Raw genomic sequence first — 26,440 nt, forward strand, 5'->3', positions numbered from 1 at the left:
TCACTAAAAGAAGGTGAGAAGATGTAAGTTTTCTAACACGTGCTTTGTTTGAATATCTTTCTGGCGATTCAGGGAGGTTATGACAGAAGTATGGAAAGAAGCTGGCAAAGCTCTCAAAAATAGTTTGCTCTCAGTTTACTGCTGAGACAGAGATGCTAACGACCAGAGAAGGAAACAAAACTTTCATCTAGCTGCCCTTTAGGGAGGACACTCCATCCTGTGCTGGTGAGGTGAAATCTGACTGATTTTCTTAGTGTCTTTTGACTGCTTAAGCTTTCTTCCCCCAACCACCTTCAGAAACCTAATTTATCTCAACTTATTTTCTTATTGTTCTACATTCTTTGCTTTCCCCTTTGCATCTGTCTTGGCTATTTCTAGCTAGATCTTCCTTTTCTTGCTTGATGTATTCCCTACAACCCATGTCATTAGATTTGCAATGATTCTCTCTCCTACCATTCTACCATGGAGATCTCATCCTTTCACTCTTCTCCCAGCTCCACTCCCCTACAGACACTTACAATTTCCATCCCTATTCATCTGTTTTCATAGAGTGAGCTACTAGACTGTCAGAGTCACAACCACAGCTCGATTAAGGTCCCTGTGCCCCTTCCTCATCAAAAGACTGTCTTGTTCAGCACCTATGACTAAAGAGGCCAAGCATGGGATACCTCAAGGTATTCTGGAGTTATAGCCCGTGGGTGGATTTCTGTGCAAAGACCAGTTCTCTTCTGTACTGCAAAATCAGAGCAATGTCTTAGGGCAAAGACTGGGGATGAGGAAGAATAACAGACAGCGGTTGTTAGCTGTATGTGTCGCTGTCTTAAACTTGCAGTGCATTTACTTTCTTCCTCTTCCTTTTGTACCCTGTAGCTGACAGCGGTGCCTAGCATCGCCTGTCAGCAGGGATGGCATGCAGGGTGTTTTGCAATGGAAATCTGGCTTTAAACCTAACTGGGTTTGTCACTAGTGTTTTAACTTCTGAATAGTATTTAAACATTTCAGTCTATGGACTGAGTTTCAGCAGAATCTGTCCGAAAGAGGCTGCCTAGAGAATCATCTCCGAACCAGCTTTGACCAGCAGCAATGACCCTGGTGCTTTATTTGTACAGTTCTTTTGCCCTCGGTCTAATCCCTTACCTTAGAAAAAGAAATGTCAGAAGGAAGATGTGCACAGCTTCTTTTAAATCTCAGGAGACTACTTTTCAGTATGAAGGAGTCCATCTAGTTACATGGCCTTGCTAATACCCGCATACTACACTGATATTCTTGCTTCCCAGGGGAAAAATAGCAAGGGAGCCTGAAAAATAGTAATATGGACAGTTACTACAGATATTATTTCTTTTGCAAATGAGAGGATAATGGAGGGCACAGGGTTGTGCATAATGGCACTTTAAAAGGAAGGAAGAAATTAGTGTATTGATGAGAATATTTCTTCACAACTGGAGAAGGATATATGTGGGGGAGCGTATGTAAATACTCAGGTGTTAGATACGATTACAAGCATGCAGATGGGAGTCTTAACATACTGTCTGTCATATACTTTGGTGAGGTGTGCGAAGTTTTCTGTCTATGACACCATACTGAAACCTGGTTAAAACTTTAGGGCTTTCTGCATAGATAAGGCCTAGGTTATAAGCCTTAATAACTACCACCACGTTATTGGGGCTGCCATTAGCACTTCTCAGCAGACCTGACTTAGGGTGTTCCTTGCTGTATGCGTTGTTTGAGCTTCTTACCTTCTCTGGGAAAATGAGTTTCTCACTCTTTGCTCTCCATCTCAGTGATAGTTGTAGGTCCCAGTTGTTTAGAATAAATTCCCTGACATCTTCTAAGAAACCATGCTGCTATTAGCTCTAGTACTGTGTAAATTAATGTGTGGGGGTTTTTTGCTGAGCAAAGTTCAAGCAGCGATGATCTGTATTTAAAGGATGTAGCAGAGGTGGGAGAGCAGGATAAACAGGAGGAGCAAGGAGAGGAGTAATTTGAGGATGGATAGAAGAGAAAAAGGGTTAGGTTTATATCCCATCCTTTTTGGCCCAGTGATGTCATCAGCTCTGGTTCTTCACTGTTTATATTCCTCAGCCCCCAAACCATTTGCTTATCATAGCAAAATAGATTTGTTTGAGTTGGAAGGGACCTTTAAAGGTCATCTGGTCCATCTTCCCTGCAATGAACAGGGAGACCTACAGCTAGAGCAGGTTGCTCAGAGCCTGGAGAACCAGGGGCAAAATCTTAAGGCTACTCCTTGGCTGTGCAAGTTACTGGGAAATAATTAATTTTCTAATTTAAAATTGCATCATTGCGTCACTGTATTAGTTCTAGAGCTATTGACAAGGTGCCATTTCATCGTAATATCTTCTTTCTGCTTTACACTGGGGAGGAGAGGAGCCACATTCCCTGCTGAACAAACAGACCTGTGCAACAGCACAAACTAGCTTCTCATGTAGGCACTAAAGGGTTCCCTGATACAATGGGGCCACCAGCTTTGGGATTCACTAGAAAGCCCATCTAGATTTATACTGCTTTCTAAATGGAGGCTAAGGGAAGCCTGAATTTAAGCCCATGACATTCTGCAAGAGCAAACGGAGAGTTAATATTTTTGGTCTCTGGTCCTTCCAATGTTGCTAACAATATTTTAAGGGCAGAAGGCAACTACTAATTGTGATGTAACTTGAATGATTTCATCGCCCTACTCCTCTCACTCAGCTGGGACATTCATCAGCTTTCTGGTCACTGCTGACCTGGGATGCCAGCAATCTGGCAATCCTATAAAGCAGCTTAGCCAACCTGGAGATGATTTATCCGCTCTGGTTCATTTCTGTAGAGATATATATATATTTTATCCATGTATGTGCGGAAGACACTCTTGCTTACAACTGTATGGGGACTTTCAATTTTGGTGTGCTTTTTATGTATATATACTTAACAAAACCAAAACAAAACAAACAAAAAACCTGGATGAACTACATCATGTCAAAGATGAGGGAAGAAAACTTGTTTTAACATCTTGTTGCCAATCCCCTAGTCTATACATTTTTTTCTAAGCCCACTGCTCTAGTAAATAACAAAATATCCTTTTGGGGTATGTTATCGGTGGTAGAATCTTTCTCCCCTTTAGCATGAAGAGTAGGTGAGAAACCAGAGGGGCAGCTTGCGTGGCTGTCGGAGCCTCAATTGAATTCATCCACAGGTCTAAAGAGATCAAAATTGTTTGAATTGATCCTTTCTGTTGCTCCTGTGAAGAGAAATCCCTTAAGCTTTTTGCTTTCTTGTCATGTACAGTCTCCCTTTGTCAGTTCACGTCCAAGGTCCCCGTTTTCATTTTTTCATAGGGATAGCTGGAGCTGTCTTTATAATGTCTGCAGTGAGAGAGTAAGAGACCGAGCATGAGGCTGTGGGGAGAAGGATAAAATACACACGGTGAGCATCTGACCCCTGAGAACCTTTCAGTGTCTCTGAGAACCGCAACTTTATCAGGCATCACAGTTGTGGCTTCTGTGGCAAAGGATGACAACAAATGCAACTGTGCCCACCACAATTATTATTCAGATTTGAGACCTGGGTTTTAAAACAAGTGCATTTGGAGCAGAGATGTGGAAAGAAAGAGAAACACGAGTGTTGCTTATTGGGGACCCTGCAGACAGAAAATTATTGTGTTTCTAACACTATTGATTTTGTGCAGCAGCTGATATTTCAATCTGGGTGCAGCATGTCTGAGAGTCTACGCACACTGTCAAGAAGAAATATGATAGTGTCTTAAAAGATTAATAATATCGCTGGTCCTCAGGAGGCTTGTCTTAATTCACTGGCCTGTTCCTTGGCATGTACTGTAATTTATCTAGTCTGATTTGAATAGCAAATGGCAATCGGCTGCCATTAGGGAAATAGGCATCAGTCTTATTGATCCAGGATGGGCTGGATTTTATTTAAGGAGAGCTGCAAAATGTTATTAACTTCCGGATGAGAGGCTGCAGGTGGAGAATTTTTTTTGCAGTGTTCCAAGGGAGGGAAATTGCACTGAGTCTTGAAAGTCTTCAGATGGATAGGAAAAGGGGAGGATATGGGACGTGGGGCATCAACTACTACCCATTTGTTTCCAAAGAAACCCGTTATTTCCAACACAAATATTTGTTTTTCCAGGGCTATTTGTATGATTTTGTCAGTGAGGGACTGAGTTATCTATGAGTGAAAGCATTTGGTGAGAAGAAAGTGTGGTGGTTGATTTTCCATATTGATTGAGATACAGCTGGAGCTGCGTAAATGGTTTGTTTTCCAGTCCCCCTCACTGTGCTTAATAAGGGCTACACAATTAATCTCCAGACATCACACAGAACGTGTACTCCTTCTTACAGTCTGCTTATCTGTGTGTTTAGAGCTGCCACCAGTGCTACCTAAGGAGAGTGGCTGATGTGACTGGGAGGGAGGTATAACTCCATAGCTGTTTTAAGTCTTGGTCATGGGTTGCTCTTCATACCAGTCCTCATCTGAAATATCTGTGAGGGACAAAAGCCACTGTCTTTGGATAATCATTCGGTGCTGCAAATCTTATAGGTCCTTTTTTTCAGTGGATGTTATTGTTAAATATCATGCTAGAGCCATGAATGTGAGGAAAATAGAACTGGTGCAACTCCAGACTCTAGAAATAAAATGAGTGACTTGGCATTATGGTGATCCTGAAAACTAAGTTTAAAGAAGTAAAATTACTCTGAATACTTTGGAAAACTTCCAGTCTCACTATATGTCATAGTGAGATAACCTCCCCAGGAAGGGAAGAATGCCCAGCTATTTGATACGCTTTCAAGTTAGACTAAGTAGAACATCAGAAAAAATAGTGTAAGGAATACCTTTACTCAGGAGGGAGGATGGAGGGAATGATTAAATACCATAGGTCTCTCCAACCTTAATTGCTGTAATTCTTTCGTACATCACACTCTCCCAGCAGGAATCACCAGAAAGGCAGATTCAGGACTGTTAAAAAGCTTACAGATACTTCAGTTCCAGCAGGAGGCACTTTAAGGAACAGAGGAGGAGTGTCGTGCAGAGGGACTGCAAACCTACCCTTCAGTCTGATCAGGAATCACTCTTTCAGGAGATGGGAAATACATAATGGAGAAAGGGTTGGGGCAGGGAGGATGTCCACAGCTGGTCAGCGTTAGCTTTGGCCTTGAGAAGCTTCTCAAGGCTCACAGGGCAATCTCACAGTATTTTCAACCATCAGTCACAATAAGGAGAAAAAGGTGTGGGAACATTTCAGAGCATTAGCTTCTTGTTTCATGCATTTCTTTTGCACCTTAAAGACGGGAATAGGCAATAAAGCGCTACAGGAAATGGCCAAGCACAAAAGCAATAAAATAAATTGAAACTGACTTTGGGGTTTTTGTTTTGTTTTATTTTGTTTTTTTTTAGCAGCAGTAATTGCTATACATTGTGATGTTTGCATAAGAAATTAGTTAATGTGTAGGAAAATGACATGCGATACATTTTATTTGCCCAATGACTGTAGTCTCTGAGTGAATGACTTATTAAGGTTAATAAAAAATTTTTTGCTTGTGACTTGTAATAATCCAATTGCTAGAATTTAACATCCCCTCATGCATAGATGCCTAAAGGGGGGAAACTAAATTACACATACGTTCTAATGACCGACTGGCTATGCTTTTATTTATTTCTTAATGGCGATTTGAGAACAAACAATGTGTTCTAAATTGTTGGTCTGTCTGTCTTTCTGCCTGCCTGGGCAGGAACGTTATGGCTTTCTTAATTCTCCTGTGTGATTTATCATCTCCAATTCATTGTTTTGCATAACTCTGCTCAAAATGAAGAAATGTCATTATTTTGCAGTGAAAAAGTTGTCATTTGCATAATGCCTGCCATTAATTATTGTGAGACTAATGCAGTTGTTGATATTTTTAGGGCACAGTGGTACATCCTGCACCTTGTATAATGTCATTCCGAAAACATTGGTAGTTAATAGGTGCCACAACAATGCACAAATGCAAGAAAAGAGGAGGCAAAAAAAAAACTGGGAAGGGCAGAAAATGGAACAGGCTGTGATCTTTACTCGGGTTTTTTGTTTTCTGAAGTGCATGGTGGGAGGCGGTTACAGAAGCAAGAGATAGGAAGCTGTGACACCCAAGAGGATGAGGGAATGAGGAAAGTGAAATGCTCCCTTCTGCATATGTCAGTTGAGATGGACATAACTAAACATGCCTCGTGCTGGTGATCCCTGGAATATGAGAAAATTCACAGAGGTAGTTAGTGACTGTTATCCCATAGCTGCCACTTTCCCCCCTCAGTGAAGCCTTCTGTTATTTGTTTTAGTGTCTTATTTATTTTTATGTTGGAGTTATTTTATGATTTCATTTCAAAAATATAAAGTGAAAGTCCCTGCATATACATAACAAATATTATTTTATTATGTCTTCTGAGTCTGTGAGGGGAGAACAAAACAAACAGATCTGACCCCTATTAAGAATTTAATAAATCTAGTTATTGAAGTATAGTTCTTGATTTCATCTTTGCAGATGAAGTTCACTGCTATTTGAAAGGGTCTCTTGATGCCAGCCACCAGTAGTTGCAGAAAAATATCCTTTCCCAGTTAGACTTGTACGTGGCCAGAGAAAAACATCTTTTTCATTATGTTTTCATTGTAAAGTTAGCTGATTTGGTCTACAGATATTGGAAGTGGGAAGGGAGAAGAGCAACATTCTAAGGATCTATAAATTCCGTACAATGAGAACATGAAGCTGGATTTTTTCCAGTGCTTTTTCCAAGGACTTCCATTGCTCCTGAAGTACTTAAGTTGTCATGTTTTCTGAATAACATGCAGAGTAAATATAAGTCATAATAATCAAGTGAAGCAAACACTCGAGTCTCAGGCTGGCAGAAGCTTTCCTACATGTCTTGTTCAACTAGTACTGCTGCTGCAAGGTAGTTCGAATGCAATAAGCTTTCTTCTATGCCTTCTTCTCCTTTTTGGTCCTTAACAAGAGAATGTTAGTGAGCAGTGTGTTAACCTATAGCGATGGTTGCATGCTGATGGAGAGAAGTTAGTTCAGAAGGCCTACATCATCATAACTACTGCTTCGAGTGTATTTAGCAGGAAACAAAAAGCCCTAGATCCTTTGCTATTCTGTAAGATTGCTAGGTCCTCTCCTTGTTTGCTGACATGTCTTAACATGTCAGAAAGAGAAAAAATGGCGATTTACTCCTCAGATACTGCATTTCACTGCCTCCAAAGGGATGTTGTTTCTTCTCCTGTTTTCTGCCATTAGAATTAAAACAACAACAAAGAAAATTAAACCACAAAAGTTCAAATAATGCTAAAGAGTCTAACTGAAACCCACAGAGAGCAGGAAATTCATCTCCAAACATTGCCAGTCTGTCCTCAGCTCACCCTATTGTCACAGAGAACTGAAAGTTGTTTCTACAGTGGGTGATCTTACCGACCACAAATGCTGCAATATGTAGTCACAATAGAAAACAATAGAAGGACAGAGATGGAGCTTTAATCTTGGTTTCTTGGCTGCGGTAAGCATGAAACAGACCCATAATGTACATCAGGGTATTTTTCGTTGTGTTTTAATGTACTTGGAGCACAAGTGCAGTGTATGAAGTCTATTTCACAAGGTTGTAATTCATAGTCATGAACTACATCCCAACAATAAATTGCAATCTTTAACACTACAGAAATAATCTACATGTCAGTTGTTAATATACTCACACATACCACTGCCCCTGCTTTTTAGAAAAATATAATATGAAATACCTCATGTTTGCGAGAATACTACAGATAACCAATCAGGAGGAGAAATTTCTGCAAAACATTATAAAAACGAAATGCTAAAACTGATGATCTGAATACGTCCAAGGGCTATGCAAATCTCACAGCTTTTAATCCCTATAGCAGCTTTTCCTCCTTGGTCCATCCCTGATATCCCCACCCTGTTGGACAGCTTTTCTGCTATGGACAAACTGCAGGTCTGTTGGAAGAGAGCAAATCTTAAAAGTGCTTCTTCTATAGGATGAGTTCAATAGATGCTTGTCACTCTTTTGAATGAGAAGATCTAAATTGCCTTCCTGTCTTTGATATAGACTTCCTGTGTGGCCACAAAGAAGACACATCATTTCTCTCATAATTTTCTTAAATGAGCAATTATAATCATTCCAGACATCTAAGGATACATTGTGAGGATTAATTCATAAAGATTGTTGAGATATTCAGACACTGTAGTGATGAGTACCACAGAAAAGCCAGAAACAGAAAACATCTTATTTCATGAAAGACTTGGATGCCACTCAGTAAACAAGGCTTCGGGCCACACACTGAACAGGGAGGATAAAAAAAGAATATTTGAATTATTCTCATTCCCTGTAAGACTGTATTGTAACAGTGCAGTTGTTGTGACAGGCTTCATCTTGATATTTTCTTACTTTTGAGTGCTTTTCTCCGTGACCTTAGTGTTTCGAGTTAGCTTTTAAAAGATGTTTTTGGGTATATGATGGGCAGTAGACTAACTGCAGATCCTGGAGACATCCCTTCACCATGTGACTTTTGAATACACACTAGAACCAAAGTGGCTATCACTGGTGACTAAATAAAGTAGATGGTTTTTAACTGAGGAATGAATTCCACCAACTGGAACACCAGCCAGCAAGAAAAAACCTGCTGTATCCATATCACAAGTTTCCTGAAAGAATACCTTGTTCTCTAAACATTGTTCTTTCTGTTTCACTCTTAAGTCTTTGTTCTTAACAGTGAGTTTAGCTGTAATTGTACCTGGGGAAGATATTAATCAATATCCACCAAGTTGACAATGCAATAGTAAATCATCACTTTCAATCCTAATCCACGTGCTCCATAAATTCATTGTAAAGCCAGAATCTCTGTGATCTATGTGCTTGCTATCTTGAAGCTTAGCTGCTCTCTGATAAATTTGTCAGATTGGTTCATCCTGCTGTTTACAAAGTGGCAGAAGAGCCTTTAATTTTGTTGTGCAGGGCAGTGTGTTCTGCTTTTAGATCTTTGTGTTTTAAAGCCCTGGTAGATCTTACTGCTAAGATTTTTTCAATTGCTTTTAGAAACCATTTTTTCCTTTCAGCATTGAAAGCATCCCATGCCAATGAATTCCACAATTTATTTACATATTGTGTGACAAAGCACTTGCTTTTGTTTGCTTTGAACCTCGTACTTGATAACTTCTTTGGCTGCTTCCTAGAAATATGTAATTAGAATTTGGGAGCAGTTATTAACTGTTCACCTTGTTCTTGTCTATCATGATTTTATAAATCTCCTCTATATTTTCCTAAATAATTTATTTTCCAGGGCAAAGAACCCAACTCTTTTTATCTTAGTTTGTGCAGAAGTTTTTCCATACTTTGGACATTTTTGCTCTTTTCTCCATTATTTTAGATTGCTTACATCCTGTTGTGCAGTATAAACTCAAGCCTACATATAGCATTCAGTATGTGAATCTATTATGGATTTATTTGAAGGGTGTGATTATCTATTAAGTTTTATTTTCTATTTATGTCTTAATATTTCCCAGCCTTATCCTAAACCTTTACGATCAGTGCTGAGTATTGAGCTGATGCTTTCATAGGCATGCCCACAAGGATTCCCTACTCTCATTCCTATGTAGTAGTAGCTAATTTAGATTCTATTGTGTTGGATGAATGTGCGGGGTCATTTTCCCCGTGGACATTACTGTGCATTATTGACATTAATTTTTCACTTTGTTATGCAGTTTCTCAGTGTTACCAGGTCTTTTTACAACATTTCAGTTTTAGCTTTTTCCTGTTTTCTTTTTGTTTTGTTTGTTTGTTTTTTTGTATGAAGTGCAAAGTCTGTTGTGTCAGTAGTCCTGTTCTTTCCCCAGTCATTCATGAGCACGTTGAACACCACAGGTCTTAATGCAAACTGTTGTGGGACACTGATAGTAGTTGTCGTCCATTGCAAGAACTGAATGTTTATTGTTTCCATTTGTTGTGCATGTTTGAGACAGTTCTTAATCTGAGAGGCTCTTTTCTCCTATGTCATGATAACTCTCTTTTAGAGTCTTTCGTGAGGCTTTTCAATTGTTTTTTGCTCTTCTTTTTTTAGCAAATACAGCTACTTGAATCTCTTGCAGGAGTCCTCCTGAAAACTGTAGATTTGTGAAACAGGACTTTTCTCTGCAAAAAAACTTACATTGCATCTTCCCTTTTTGTTTTGTTTTTCTTTTTTTTTATCTGCCCAAATGTGTGTTATTTATTATGTTTTCTGCTGTTTCTATGTCGTACTTTATAGACCTTCTGAACTATGTGGATCTTCATAAAGCCCTTTTTTAAAATAGGCATTAAGTTCTTTTAGTGCCCACCCCAATATGTGCAATTGTTACTAGTTAAGTTCTTTCATGTATGACTTTCTTTATAACTGTTGCAGTGGAACCATTTTTTTTTAATTTCTGTTCCATATTTTCTCAGACTTTTCCCTTCAGAGAAAGGGTTTCACATGCAAGTCTTCATGAACTTCTCTGTAATGAACACGAGTCCAGCAAATTTGAGCTTTTGTTCTGTGAACATTTTTTTCACCTCGTTGTTGGCCTTACAGATTCTGTTCAGGGCATTTGGGAAAGTTGTTAACGGTATCTTCAGTATTTTCTTGCGCCTTTATTAAAAAATAATAGTTTTAAAAAGCACTCTTTATTCATTAAATATTACTTCCCCTCTTTGGATGATGTCTTTTTACTTCTAATAAACCCTTTCATTAAACTCATTAGAAAACAAAAAAATCCTATTAGAGATGTTCTTTCACAGGTGATTATGTGTTTGTTTTGTGAGTTCATATAATGACTCTAAATGCATTACCGTAGGGCAACTTTAAAAGTTCCTGCATCTAAAGATGTATCACGATTCTCTCCTGGAGATTTTTGCCCCCTTGCAATGTATTTTCATCTCAAGTGGCAATCGAATTATGACAGTTTACAACCTAACATAGTCAGGTAAATCAAAACTGTTTCTGGATTTGTTTAGTACCTCAGGCTGTAATTTGTTGTGCCTGCCAGACAAACTGCTGAGATGTTCCTAAAAATGATTGAGGCAGACAACTGGGGGTCAGGATTATTACAGCTATTCTAAGGTAAGGCTTTCCTGTTACATGTAAGAGACCTGAATCTCTGATAACACATCTTTTGACACTAACATCTTAAACCATTTTTCTCCTAACTTCATTTCAATTTCCTTTTTACTACATCCCTTACTTTAAATAGATTTTTTTTTCTTCTGAAATTATATACTGCCATAGTGGATTTTGCTATTATTTTTTTCCTATAGATAATCTGTTTTACTCGCATTATGACCATAATTGCAAGATGGTTCTTTAATATGAAAATTAAAGTAGGTTTAGTGTTCCTAGCACTGAATTAAACTTGTTTCTTCCTTCATAGTTTTTCTAACTAACTGCTGCTTCTCAAATCTTCCTTTCATTTCATGATCACTGTCAATATTTGGTATGATGTTGTACAGTATGATTCTAACCCTTTCTTTTTGGGCATGGAATTAAAAAACACAGCAAGTTTCACACAGCGTCTGACTTGCTGTCATCCTATTCAGTCAGTCTCTTATTCAAGCTAACATATTGCTGGAATCAGATATTGTCAGATTGTGCTTAAGAAATGTTTTTACATTTGTTTTCTGTATTGGTTGACACACTTTCCTGTCTTTTGGCTTGTCAAGAGTGCTGCATCCCTCAGTACTGGGGATACCTCTACCCCACAGGATGTACAAGATCTGGAAGCTCTCCCAGTAATACATTGTAAAAAATGTTTTAAATGGTTTTCAGAGTACATCAGAGTCACAATTATCTGAAGAACATGGGAAGAACACTGAATAGAGCTCAATAATCGCGTTTACGAGTAACCAAAATGCCCTGCATGCCCGTGGATCTGTGGAAATAATTAGTAATAGAAGCAATTTACCATTTAATTAATAAATGACAAGGGGCAAAACCTTGTCTGGGTTCACTGAATTTGGATAATTGAAGCTCCACTGTATTTTAGAATCTGAAATATTAACCATTATTCTGTGTGCTTGAGATAATAATCATTTAAAAAATGTGCAAATAACAGAATCTAAGTCTAGTTGTACTGTTTCTTCAAAGAGAAAGAATGTCATATAATGCCCTGAATGCAGGAAAAGTTTGTTGTATTTGATTGCTTTTTGAAGTATCTGGAGTCTGTTTCTCTTAATGTATAGATCCGTGAAAGCTTTGAACCTTTAACTACATTCCAGTGCCAGTGAAGGATTTCACAGGGCAGTGAATAACCTCTCACTGAAAGAAAGAAGAACCGGTAAAGCAGAACGTCTTGAAACTGGTTCTTATTTCAGCAGCCCACAAAGCAAGATTGATGGAGACAAAATTTTGAGATTGATGGAGATGAAATTTTTTAAAATGAAATAAGGAGGTAATAATTGTGCTCTATTAGAAATATCCATTCAGAATATGGAATATGGAAATTCGCTTCTGCTTTCCTCTGCTTTGCCTGTGTCTCTTGCCATCTCACACATTTTATAGTGCCTAACTCTGAGGCGTTGTAGCAGTATGGCTGAAGAACAAGGATAGAACTGCAAAAATGCAGTAGCTTTAGAATCATTCTTGAGCTATCAAAATACAGTGCACTTCTCTCCCTCATATTGTTTGTTGTATTCTATATTTTTATTTCTCAAATCTTCTTAATTCTGGCATCATCCAGAGGTATCCTAGACAAGAAAATAGATGTGGTCAAAAATGAGACCACACATTTCATTCTGACAGTAAGGACAATGGGTTGAGTCTAATCTCCTGCAGTTGAGCTGTCTATTGCTAGTAACCTGTTGGTAGAAACACTCTTTTGTACACAGGAGACTTACCTTAGTTCAATTCAGCTTGTACTATCCTTTTAAAGTATATGATAATTGTCTGAGGATAGGCAGTCCTTGCAGAAGCTTAATTCCAACCCCACCTTGGTGTTTCATTCACAAGGAATTGGAGGAATTTGCAATTAAACTGCTATGAAACCCCAGCTGTGCAGGTTCTGTCTGCTGCTTCCAAAGAGGTAAAACGATCATTGGTCATTTCATTCAAGTTTTTATTGTTGTGTCAAAAGCGCTGCAGAATTTAGCATGTACAGAGGTCTCTGCTCTTCAAGGGATCCATTACTGGAAAATCTGGGAGTTTGTTGCGTCAGAAATGATGAGTTGGCAGCGTTCATGGTGGTAAGGGAAGCTTGCTTATGCAGTGAGCCACATCCTGCCCTCCTAACTCTGTGAGTAACTCTATTGAAGTCAATGGTAATTACATCTATTAAAATCAGTGGAACTATTTGCATCAATAAGATAAGTAGGATTTGGCCCAAAGGTTGGTTAATATCAATGTTTTTAATCTCTCATTTTCATAAATGCTATATTCATTCAGCAATATAAAGTGAGGTGAATAAAGAACATTCTGTGCTTTGAATAGTTTGGCATCATATGCAGACAGGGCATGTGATTAATACCATATTGTTGGCTTTGTTCTTTGCTTTTCAGTTGTGGCTGGCAATGTCCTTTTCATAACTGCTGGTATCCCCATGAGCCTATACAATCACTCTACAGCTTTTCTGCGATGCCCTTAGAAATTTCCTGCACTCAATGCAAAGTATTTCTGTATTCACTTATCCTCCCATCAGAACCGTAAAATGTTTCTGATGTACTACTCTGACGTAGTAGTATGGACACTGTGCTCACCTGACAAAGTTTCCAACCCAGACACTTTATCTATGTTTTCATGGACATTACCATCACACTACAAAGTTATGCTTTGTGGTTGTGCCTTGGGGAAAGTCTGTAGAACTGCTTCAGTTGGCAATGTTAGACTGTCAACTATCTCAAATGCAAGCCAATTGTGCTTGCATTTGAGATAGTGTACTTCTCTTGGCTACCTAAGACAGAATTAGGGGTAAATAATATAAAATCCTGTTATCATCATAGATTTACAAAGATAGATGCTTTGTTAGAAAGTGACAGTATTAGTGCTTTCTCCTGAAAACAGCCAATTTACGATGCTAATACTGAAGTAGCATTTTGGTTCATGTAGAAATGTGACCCAGGAATCAAATCACTGAAGTTGCCTTCTAGTTTCAATGTTGTTAAAATCACATAATTAAGTGAAAAAAAAAGTTCAGTAGATAACATCTAGTGTGTTTCTTTTCCTCCAGTGAACTTCCTGATAGTGTTTAACTTCTTGGATGGCCATTTATTGTTACCAGGAAACTCCTTTTGTAAAGCAGACTGTAAGGACTGGTGGTTGTCTGTGCTATTTAGCATGTGTCAGTGAAGTGAAAGCCTTACCACAGTCAGAAAAGATTCATTAATGTGCCATGAAATTCTGCACTGCCTTCTCACAAGAGATTTCCGTTTTGTTATGTTCTCGCTTATGTGACATTCAAGACCAGATTCTGCTTTCAAAGAGATTTCAGGTCATTTGACTGACATTAAAGGATTTTCACTGATTTAACAGCAGAATACATAATTTATGACTACACATGAAGTCAGAAATACTGTCAATATTGTAATTGTTACATAGGTAAAACCTGCATGCATTCATTGTAATAATCCATTCATTTATTTATTAGTGTTAAGTTTTCAAAGGAAACTAGAAAATCCCATGAAAGACTCAGTGGAATTTCCTACAAGTTGTTAAAAAACCTGACAGGGATCAGCTCCCTTCTTATACTGTAGGAGTTGACAGTCCGTATGTCACTGTGGGTGCAATCTAGTCAGTTTTCCTGGATATCTGAGATATCTGCAGGTACTGCGCAGGCTGGGAAGATAAGATTTGGATCAGCAGCTGAGGGATGTGAAGGATTCATCCTTGTAAAGACAGAACACTATTACTCAAGTCTTTGCACAGTGAAGTATTACATGTGTTTACAGGTGATGTAAATAGTACCTTCCTAGCAAGTTGTATCTTGCGTTGTTTATCCAGTTGCACTTCTGTTCATGATATACTTCATAAACAGTTCATAAAAGCTAATGTATGATCTATCAATATTCTAAGAATATTTTTATATGTTTAGTACATATTATATATTTTGTAAGCGTAGCACAGATGGATCTACAGGCTATAAACATCAGTTAGTTTGTTAAACTCTGTCCTTTATAAAATTTAGTAAGCTGTTTATTGAATCTTTTATTGATTATCTACTAGTCATGGTAAGAGTATGATAACCTGTCCATGTAATAAATGTGAAGGTTCTGAGCTGAGGGTGGGATGGACAGCCCAAATGCAAATTCTTTTTAACATAGAATTGGACAGTAATAATGAAAACTCTTTTAAATTACACTGCTACTCAAACATTTCTTCTAACCAATTGTTGTAGAGCATATCTTTTAGCAATCAGATCCAAAAAGATTCTTACTTGTATATACTTAGAGAAATCTCAAGAAGGCAAATTAATTTTGATCCTGAACAGATGAGAATTCAGTAGCATTGAATTCTAGTTAAAAGCCTAGAAAGATTGATATGCCTGAGAACACTGTCTTTCAAAATAAGCATCTTGTAGACTGGTGAGTATCCAAGGGGTTCTGATTCTCTTGTTACCTTTACCCATTAATGGTCTTCCCCATATTTCTGATATTGGATTCGTGATCTCAGAAATATGAGGACCAAAGGTCGCGAGTGAGAAAGCAAACTGGGTTTTGTTGTGATCCCATCCATTGCTTTGTCATCCATGACTGGTTTTAATTCTTAAGGATATAGATAGCTCTATATGCATCTAATTGAAGCCATCTAGATTTAGGTTTTCTAGTTAAGATTTCTTGTTTCTAGGAGTTGAACTCCTAATAGAATGACTATTGCTTCATCTCTTTCTGTGATGAAATTACTGTGACTTTCTCTAGGGCTTTTTGTTTTGTTTTGTTTTATTTTGTTTTGTTTTGTTTTGTTTTCACGAAACAAAGGGAAATAATTGAACAGCATTTAAGAATTTTATTTCTATTTTAGCTTGTAACCAACCACATTTCAGTATTAAGAGTGAGGGAAGGTAAGGGAACCTTCATATTAGTATGAATGATGTAAGTCAGTTGGGGAGGATCTTTTCATTCATGTATTTGAGTTTCAGAAGAGTCTGTTAGCCTAGAAAAATATATATGGTTGAATGGTACAGAAGATCATTACTTCTTTCTGAGAGTTATTTCCACCACATGGATGAAGGAGTGGTTAAGCTTTATTGAGATGCTTTGATTTCAGTATGAATGATTTGATTTCAGTAATGCAGAGGACAGTGACATGTCAAGATAGGGAGAACTGATCATGTGTAGGTTATGGTAACCTAACTATCTGTCTCCAGCAGCTTTCATAAACAAAGTACATAAAAAAGGATGTGACTTTAATTCCTCACAGTATGTTTTTGTGCATACCGAGTCTTTTACCTGCTAATTCTACTGGACACAAAGGCAATTTGTGCTTATCTTCTGTTGTCCTTTCTCTGGAGAACATGGAGAAGAGCCTTGCTTTTCCTTCCCCACATCAGGCGTTTTTTACACAAGTGTGGTTCCTCTTCAGTTTTCAAGAAAATTTCTCAAGATTGTTATCCACAAAATCCCTTCTCAGTGTCTTTTCAATGCTTACTGCAGGGAAGAAGGTACTTTTTCTTTGTTGTGAAAGGAACGAGTGATTTGTAACATTTCTCCAGGAAAGCTGGGATGATCATTTTAAGTTAATAATGATATAATTAAATAGTTTCCTAAGGTTTTTGCCAGCATTCTATTTGTTGATGTCTTTCATTACTTTTGTGAAGATGATCTACAGAGCTAAACATTTTTCTTTTCCCATTTTTTTTTTTTTTTCAAGAACCTTTTTCTGCTGGCTTCCAAAGAGGGATAAGGCTGTTTTCTGTGTTCAAAGAATCACGGAAATATTTGAATTTAATAAAAAACCTGGAAGCTCCTGAAAAGACACATCAAACTCAGTGCTAATGCCCTGTAGAGCTGCCATTTGGGAAGGCCTGTTATAAAATTTTGAAATTCATCTGTTGATATTTCAGTTTCAAGGGCTTATTTTGTTTTTCAATCATTTGTAGAATGTGGGGGTTCAAGAAGGAAAGAAAGAACTCTGTGTTGTGCTAAGCTAGGTAGGCATTCCTGCAGCCTTCAAATTTTAGAACAACTTTAGTGTTTCTCTTACTGAATTTTCTAAGTCATACTTCTACTCTTCTGCAGTGTTTATGGGTTAAATTGTAGAGATATTGCTGTAATGGCACATTTCAGAAAGCACGCTTCCTACTCTTTTTCCATGTTTTATTTGCTGTTGGCTATAAAGGAGAGCTTCTTTTGTGCAGAGAGATGATAATGGTACCAGTTTGTAGTTGTATATTTTCAATTTCAGTTTTTGTTTGTTAGAAAGCACTATTGATCAGTTGTTGGCGATGAGCTTTCAGCCTCTTCTAAGATGAGCTGCTCATCAGACTTGGTCGGTTTGCAGTATGCATGTCATTCTTTGAGTTTGTCCCACAAGACAAAATAATTCAATTTTATAACTTTCCTTTTCTGTTTGCCTGTTGAGAAATCAAACAATTTTTATTTATTTATTTATTTAATCTTCAGCTAAGCATTGCTGGCCTCTGAAATTCTGATTCTACTTGTTAGTGCGTGGCTGATGCGTCTTGCTTCAAGTCTAACACGTTTGGGGCATCTTCAGCTTTGTTGAGATTAGTCAGGAAACGTGCATTTACCACTTTGTATTAGGTGGCTTCAGACATCAACTAAAGCTTAGTATGTGCACAGATTTTACACTAATATAATCGTTCTGATTAAATAGATTGATGTTTTTAATGAAGTAATTATACTAGATCAACTTCATGCATGGATATAGTTATACTAATACAAGATTGAGTTATATACCCATTGAGTTTCAAGATCATAAAACAACACAACTGTTTTCTTGATGCGAGGATAGGCCTTAAGTTTTTTTTTATTTTAATTTATTTGAAAGCAATGGGTTACTTTATCTAGTTTGAATTTTAACATACCATTAAATCTCCAAGAAATTATGTCCAATATTAACAAATCTAATAGAAGGAGTCCTAAGAAGGGATAGATGTATGTCAGATATTAAGGTAGTTTGGCAGACAGTGTGCCAAGAATTGAGAGGTATTTATGTTTTCACATAACTGTTTCCTTCAAGCAATATAAGATGTATTAGCTGTTTGTCCCAGCATGTATTTTCTCAGTGCATTGTATATGGAGGAAGGTAGATGCATTTCTTCTGCTCTGGTAACATTTGCTCTCTTTGTCACAAAAAGGAGGGATTTTGCATTAAACAGATCCCTTTTATGTTCTACCTACAGAATTTCAAAGAATGCCGAACAAATGAGGTAGGAGTTTATACTTCTGTGCATCAAAGAAATGCTTAAGTAGTTTCTTATATGTCTAAAGGCACAATGTAGGGCACAGTTTCTCAAAGAGAAACTATATTCTGTAATCAGTCTGTTGTTACCTCAATAATTAAATAATACTTTTCACTTTGGAGATGCTCTTAAACATGCTAAAACTATAAAATACCCTGCTGAGAAATAAAAATGAATGGACACTGCTAAGAACAGCATAAATGTACACTCATTACAGTCATCACAAGACTGCTATTTTTAGCAGTGCAGTAGCATTTTCTTAATAGACCCTTCCAGACTGAGGGAGCCCAGATACTACGTAGGTTAACCTAGAATTCTTCCTTTTCTCTTTCAAACTGGTATTTTATTTCTAGATATATAAACTTTTCAAGTACTGTTAATCTCATGTTACTCAGTACATAAAAAATTAGTAGTGCAGTTAAAAAATTAGAAAACTAAGATGATGATTCTTTTTTTTTTTTTTTTTTAATATAATTTTGAAATAGTTGCGTAAGCCATCAGTGGATAAGGTGTAACTTCAACAGTGAGGAGAATGTGAACAGAATTTTGTTCGACAGCTGCAATTGAGTGTACTGATCAGGAAATGGGAATAGGAAGACCGAAAATAAATCAAGTGATGATACGTGGAATAATTGTCTGCAGAGAAAATATATGTGTATTATATTTAAATGCCTTCTTGTCTGTGAATGATCTTAAAGCCCCTTTAGTTGGACCATCAAATACTGATTAAGCATGACATTAATACAGGTCCAGTTTCTCAGCATGTTGAAGTGAATGAAAGATGAAAATCCAGAAGTCTTTGATTTCAGAAGTAGTATTTCTGTTTTAGATAGCCAGCACGATCTTGGCAGAAAAGGCCTTTATAAGGATATTTTTTTTCTTCTTGACTGTGAGTTAAAGGACATTTTAGAACTTCTCAGTGGTTTTTAAATACACCCGATTCATTTCTTTGTCCATTAAGTTATAGTTATTTTAAGTTATAAGTATATTATAATGTTAATATAATATAAATAGATATTAATAAATAGTTAAATACATTACTTAAAAATATTTCTACAATTATAATCATAAATAATGATAAGTATTATAAGTTATACATTATAAGTAATGATGATCATAATCAATGTATAATTAGAGAATACATTAAATATAATGCAAATAAAATACATAAAAATATATAATTGTTCAGTTATTACCTGGATTACAGAGTAGATGTTCTTAGACTTGAACAGAGTTTTTCAATCCTGTAAAAAGATGAGCTATGTTGTTTGGCCAGTTTTGAAGTTTTGCGGGCTTGCATGAAGGTTATATGTGAGGCTACCTTTTTCAACTGCCCTTCATACCCAGTGGATTCTTCTTGTATGTGTATCTTATGTCTTTCCCCTGTATACCCAATAGTTTTTGGCATAGGGGTTCCTACTCCTTTCAGAGAACCCATGAGTGATGTGTTGAATCAGGAGTTCATTTTCACTGTCTTACAAATGACTGGAAAGCCAAAATGCAGCCTCTGCTAAGAAGGACACACAAACCTCCTGGGTGACTTTGTTGCTTAGCTTTGCTGTTATCTTGTGGAACCTCCTCCTCCAACATCCCTCTGAGCTGATAGGATGTGAATGAATAAAGTACTGAATTAGGACATTAAGATCATCCAGTGGAGACATGCTATAATCTGTTTCCATAACTGGCCTAATGCAGGCTTTATCATATTACAACATCACAGAGACCTTAGTATCACAGCATAAAGTTTAGTCAGTTTCTTTTGCAGTTCTAATAGACTTAGTAGAAGCCCAGCTAGCAGGAAAAAAAGGCTGAAACCAACCTATCTCTGACTGTGGTGACAGGACAGAGCATCTGGAAGCCTGCCTGGTGATGTGGGGAAGGGCGGCATGCTGGTTCTGCTAACAAGAAGGTGAATACTCCTGTTTATCCTCTGGTAATGTGGGAAAATGATGTTTATCCTTAAGGCCTAGGGAAAAGCACGACTAATGCTTGGCCTTAAAATTGCCAGATTGACCTGGATCTGGAGTCGCACCTTGTTCATTCCCTCTAGGGGTTTGTCTCCTGAACTGGCACAGGGTGGCTCAGCCCCGGCCTTTTTAATGAATAGCCTGGGGGAAGCTGCTAGTGGTACCATCAGGGAACCAGGCTGCAGACAGGCTGGCAGTGATTGCACAGCTGTGCCAAGCAAGCTTACACGGAAAAACTCCAGGCAAAATAACAGTCAAAATTGTTGCTGCCTGCGAAGCTACGGCAACAGAGGAATGTAAGAGAAACTAATTGTACACAGTCCTCTTTAGGCAGCCCACTGAATAATAAACCTTCCTACAGCCAGCTAGGGGTATTCATGTAATTGTTTGGTTTTCATTGTGTATCTGTCTTCATTTACGTTGTGTATGCTGCATATGTTTATATTTATACGAACCTTACTGTTGAACAGAAGCCTACTGTAAGTATGCATATTTTTGGATATACCCGTATGTGTGTTTATGTGTCTGTATATTTGTGTGCACGCACATGTGTGAGTGTATATATGTCTGTGTGTTTGAGAAACAGATGCACTGTAGGCAGATAAAGCAGATAAATATAGATTCAAATAGAAGCATAAGCCTATAAATATAGGCACTATATAGAGTGAAAGCAAGCAGATCAGCACACTTTCATTATTACTTTCGTTCGTGTAATAAACGAGTAGCTGACATTGAAATTACTGAGGGGATGACACTGTTGGCTTTCAGCAAATGTTGTGAAAAGGTAAGAAAACTTTTCGATATGAGCAGTAATTAAGATGAAATATTTACCATCTTTACTTATTTGCTTGATAGAATTTATCATATAGTTTTTACCAGAGCTGAAAACAGAGAATGAAAACTAAAGGTTTCTAACGTTACCTTAAAATAAGTAAATAGACATAAAAATTCTGACCAGCAGACTGAGCAACTGCTACTTCTAGTTTCTGTTTTTACAGTAAACCTTGTGCTCTGTGTTTGTTAACTTTCTGCTTCTGCTGCTGCACAAATCTTCTTTGCTTCAGGTCCTAGAGTCTTTCCAAATGATTTTGAGTGACAGAGTATTGAGAAGACATTTGAGTTCGTGACAAAATTAACTTAAAGAAACAATGTGAGTGTGTATGAGTGTATATGTGTATCAAATCCTTCCTTTTGCAAATCCCTGATGGCAGTTCTTGCATTTTTTCTCTCTGTTGCAGCAGTCCCCAGCTATAGCAAAGGTAGTTAGAGTCAAGAAGGTTTTAATCTTCCTAGATATAAAGAAAACGCTGGTTATTCAGGATGGCCTGGAAAGTCAAGTTTTTTATTTATTATCCTTTTTTTTTAATTCTGCAACATTTTGATGAGAGTGATCAGCTAAATCAGCAGCCAAGAGTCAGGCATTGTTTCCATCTCTGCTTCTTGCTTTGTGTGGAATCTTACCCAAAGTGTGTATTTGCTTCACCATTTGTGAGTAGAACGGATAGCAATTATGTCAGGGGGTTAGGTAACTGAATAGCATCCTGTTTTGTTAAGAGGTCTCATGGAACAAGGTGTTTAATGTCTCCTCTTACAACAGTGAGAAAAAATAAAAATATAAGAGTACAAAATGCTATTTGCTGTTTTGTACTGCGCCACAAACAGTCCCCTTATTTTTAATGCATTTGATTGTTTTCAAAATACACAAGTAGCTGATGTGAACTGACAAGTTTCTGTATTCCAGAAAACACAGTGTAAAGCAGAAGAGAGGTAAATGCCACCACACACTCAGATATGCACACACTCAGACCAACAACACTCAGTAAGACAAAACATATCCAAAGACAGAAGATTAAAATGTCAAGTGGTGGAAGGCTTGTTGTTTCACTCATATAACTCTGCTTTCTTAAAATGTCTACTCTTTCTTTCTTATTTTTATACCTAAAAATAAGCTCTTCTAGGTATATATCAACATTTAGATATCTGGATTGGACCTCAATTTACAATCACTTAGGTGCTTTTAAAAAGAGTTTCATTTTGTGTCATGAGAAGTACTCTGTTAAGGTGCTAATTTTTTTGCTCTATGTGTTGAGATACATGAACGCAAAGAGGAATCAGAAATTTTATAGGTACGAATAGTGAGAAGCATTTATAGGTACGAATAGTGGGGAAACTTGTGTCTGCCACAGAAGATGCTGGCACTTTTGCATTTCCTTGATGTAGTAGAAGAGTTTTGTAAAGCATGCTGGCTTTGTCCAGGTGCTGTTGCTAGTGGGTCCCGTGGTAGAAGCAGTCACAGATCCTCAGACATGCAACCTTGGTCTTACAACCATGCTGTTGGTCTGAGCATCCCTGAGTTACTCAGACTCCCCTAGATCAAACCTATAGAGTAAGAGTGATATTTGAGAGGTTTAAGGTGAACTAATATAATGAAGTGCGGTACTTCAAAAGTTAGCAAGTGCTATTGCCTATCCCATAAACACTTTTGAGTCCCTCCTACCCTAATACATCATATAGTATCCAGAGTAGCTTCAAAATAGGATTTTGCTCCTAGGAAACAACACAAATGTTAAGGTTTTTTGGATAAGGATTACATTGAGCCCCCAGTTACTGTAGAAATATGGTCTTTTCAAAATCTTGTAAAGAATATCTCCTCTGAAAGTTATGCTATCCCAGAGCATCATATATATCCCCCATATCACAGGGATTTCTGTGTTTTGTCTTCTGCATCCTTCCTCCCTTCTCTCCCTAATTCTGATACATTAAATTGATAGTTCCTCACTAGATTAAATTAGAATGCTATATTGTGTTTGCGTTAGAAAAAAATAATTTAGATATATTAATGTATTTATATAAACATTTTTATGTAGAAATAAATTTCTACATGATCTATGTCCTCGTATGTGTTGATTTCAGTCTGGATCAGATAATTGCAGCTGAGTTACAGAGCCTTGAAAAATGAGGTTTATTATGGAAACACTGACATAACCTCACTTATTTTGGTTTTGGCAGACACGACAATAATATCCAGAGACCTTTTTTCTGACTCTCCTCTTTGCTAGTCTCCTTGGATTTTATTTTCTGAGTCTTTGCCAATTTTACTGCTGCTCATTTTGACTAAAACCATCTCAGAAATATGTCAATCTGCAGGAACCATTAGGAAATAGATCATTATACATGTTTGGCTGGCTGGTTGGGAGGTGGGGAAAATTAAGTAACTTCTGCTGTGTCATGGTCATTTCCAAAATGGTGGAATGCAGGAGGTTCATGTGAAACAGCAGCCTTCACAAGGGAAAAAAAAAATCAAAGTAAATTGCCAGGAAAAACCTATTTCTTTCACTGCAATGAAATCCACGTTGCAAGAGGCCTGCAAAAGTTTTATTGATTATTTAACTAGCAAGAAGAGTTAGCAGGCATCTCTAATGTGTTTATTTTTTGTCTCTATCATTTTAATATTTTTTCATTATTTGTTTTGCCATTAAAAGTCCATGGCAACCTAACAGTATGCTTTTCTCCACCTACAGTCATTAAAAAGACAGAAACTGCATCGGAAAACATTAAGCTTGCATGCAAAATCATGAAATTCTAGAGTGATAACTTGTTTATAATGTTAGTGTCCCCCTCAGTCTTTACTGAGAAGTCACGTTGCTTTTTAGCAAATGCACAGCTATAGAATCTGATACATGCAAAAAGCATCTACAACTAATGTTTTTCTCTAATTAAAGACTAACAACAACAAAAACCCCAAGCTCCAAACCACTTACCTGCTGTAGTGAAAAATACGGCTACTTTGCAGTTATGTTGCATTGTAGGGAGAACATGCATCAGAAATGAAGAGCAGTAACATACCGTGATGCAGAATAAGAACAGTTAGTTAGTTCTACTGGCGTTTATTTTAGTTTTCTGGCCTAAGTATTTGTCCATGATGCCCTTGGTAAAATATTTGGTAGAATTTCGTAATTGAGTGGATTTTTAAAGCTTATAAAACTTTTTTTCTTGAAACACAAAACTTGCCAGTATTCACTTTTTAAGCTTTGAGTCTATTCATATTTTTCATTTTTAATGCTTTTTACAATGGATAGTTTAATCCTTTCTTTATTTCCAATTCTTTTAAGTCTCTAGATGTTCTTTTTTTTTCACATTCCCTATGTGCAAAACAGATGAACTTTTGTTTATTCAAGATCTCATGAAATTGCATATGAGGTAAACATTAAAAATAGAAAATTTGCACAGCAGTTTCCAACATTTTTTGAATGATTGAAGGCAAGCTGATTTTAATGGAAACTTTTGTCAGCTCCAGTTGACAGCCTCTCAAGTACAACATTCATGAGAACTGAACTCCATAATTTGTGTCCCCATATTCTTAGGGGATTTGGATCTCTCTTTGAACCTTTTCTGTACAGTGCTATTGCTTATAACCTAATGTTCAAACTAGTGTTTAAATGCATATCTCCTCTGGATGTTGGGAAAGCAAGCATAGCACTGTTGGCACTCCTTTTTGTACCATGAGAGCTTGCTTTGCCCCTCCTGAAAGTTCTCTATTTATGAATCTCTTTTACATATTATTTTACGAAGTTAATACATTTTACGTTTCTGCTCAATAGGATGAGGACATACAACAGTTTGTGGACGAACTTAAAATGTATTAACTAGTGCTGAAAATTTCCTCTTCACATGCATTCTATTAAACAAAGGGATTGTTTTGCTTTTTTATTTTTTTTTAATATTCTATTGGTCAGACTTCCTGAGACACTCACTCACCTCGTATAGCATCACTTACAGTTTGATTGTTAAGCATAATATCTTTGGATACCGGTACAGTCAGGTAGAGGTAGAATTTGTGGTAGACTTATGTGTCTCATGTCTTTAGCCCAGTCAACAGAGGAGAATCTACTTGGGCACATTTTTTTGTTGGCCTGACCGATCGCTGAATTATGCTAAGTGGAGAGAGCTGGGCATGCAATCTCAATCCTGTTCTTTTTTCTCTAAGAGTCAGTTTAATTTTAAGAAAAATCAGACTAGCTAGGACACACATGATTTTGTGTATAAAACATTTCTGGGGTTATTGCAATGCAGTTTCAGTTTTGTGCAAACAAAATGAATAAGCATGTGTAAGACAGTGAATTACTGTTTTCCTTTTCTCTCTAACCTAAAATCCCAACAGAGATTCTGAATGCATGCCGGCTGGTAGTATCATAATGTTAGTAGATGTGGATCTGAAAAAAAAAATATCAACAGAACAATCAAAGATGTTGAATAGCTGTTGAATTTCCCTAAAATAGGATCTACCTTTGTTATAATGACATGGGTTTTCTGTTTGCTTGACCTGTAAAGAAAAGCATGCTGTCCATTATATGGAGCTAGGGGAGAACAATATGTGAAATGCATGTCTTCCAGCAAAGATAATGCAAATGAAGCCTTAAGGGCATTGGTAGTTGTGGGTTTGTATGTTTCGGTTTTGGATGTTTGGTTTTTGTAATCAGCATACTCCTTTTTTTCTTCTGACACTAGGCTTGGTGTCTGCCGTGGCTTGCAATAAACCTGCTACTTTTAGTCTTCCAATTTGTCAGTATGCTTTAGAGATTTTATTAACACCCTCTGCATTCACATTGACATTATTAGCAAAATCCCCAGCCCAATATGTGAATAACTAAATTGGTGCCCAGTGGTTCAGAGTTGTGCCAGCCTAGTGCTGGCAGGGTGCTTTGTGGGACCCAGAGTCATGTAAGAGCAGGCAGCATTTGGAAACCTATGTCTTGTGTTGGAGGCAAAGAATTCAGCAATGTGTTGGGCATTCAGCTGTGGGAATGCAAGAATTTCAGCCTTTAGAATCAATATGCTTCTCTTTATAGAGCTAGGGTCATACCAGTGTCTAAATTGAGGACTCCAGGTGTGTGTTTGTCTGCGAGAGAAAATAACAGGAGTATTTTGGCAGTCCTAGTGAATGAGCAAAGCAGACTGTGTTTCTTGTTTCTGTTCTCCAGTTCCCGTATTACCATGTTACCTTAACATTTCAGAAAATGCCAGGCTTTGTAGCGCATAGTGTGTATCATGCCTTTGACTTAAGCACTC

General features: G+C 37.3%; 1 protein-coding gene across 6 annotated transcripts in view; it reads left to right on the forward strand.

Annotated features, from left to right (window-relative positions):
* ZBTB20 (zinc finger and BTB domain containing 20) overlaps positions 1-26,440 on the forward strand; it is a 447,669-nt gene that overhangs the window by 175,898 nt on the left and 245,331 nt on the right. The window lies entirely within an intron of this gene.

Source organism: Coturnix japonica, chromosome 1, assembly GCF_001577835.2.
Source record: "Coturnix japonica isolate 7356 chromosome 1, Coturnix japonica 2.1, whole genome shotgun sequence".
In the NCBI taxonomy this organism is placed as follows: domain Eukaryota; kingdom Metazoa; phylum Chordata; class Aves; order Galliformes; family Phasianidae; genus Coturnix; species Coturnix japonica.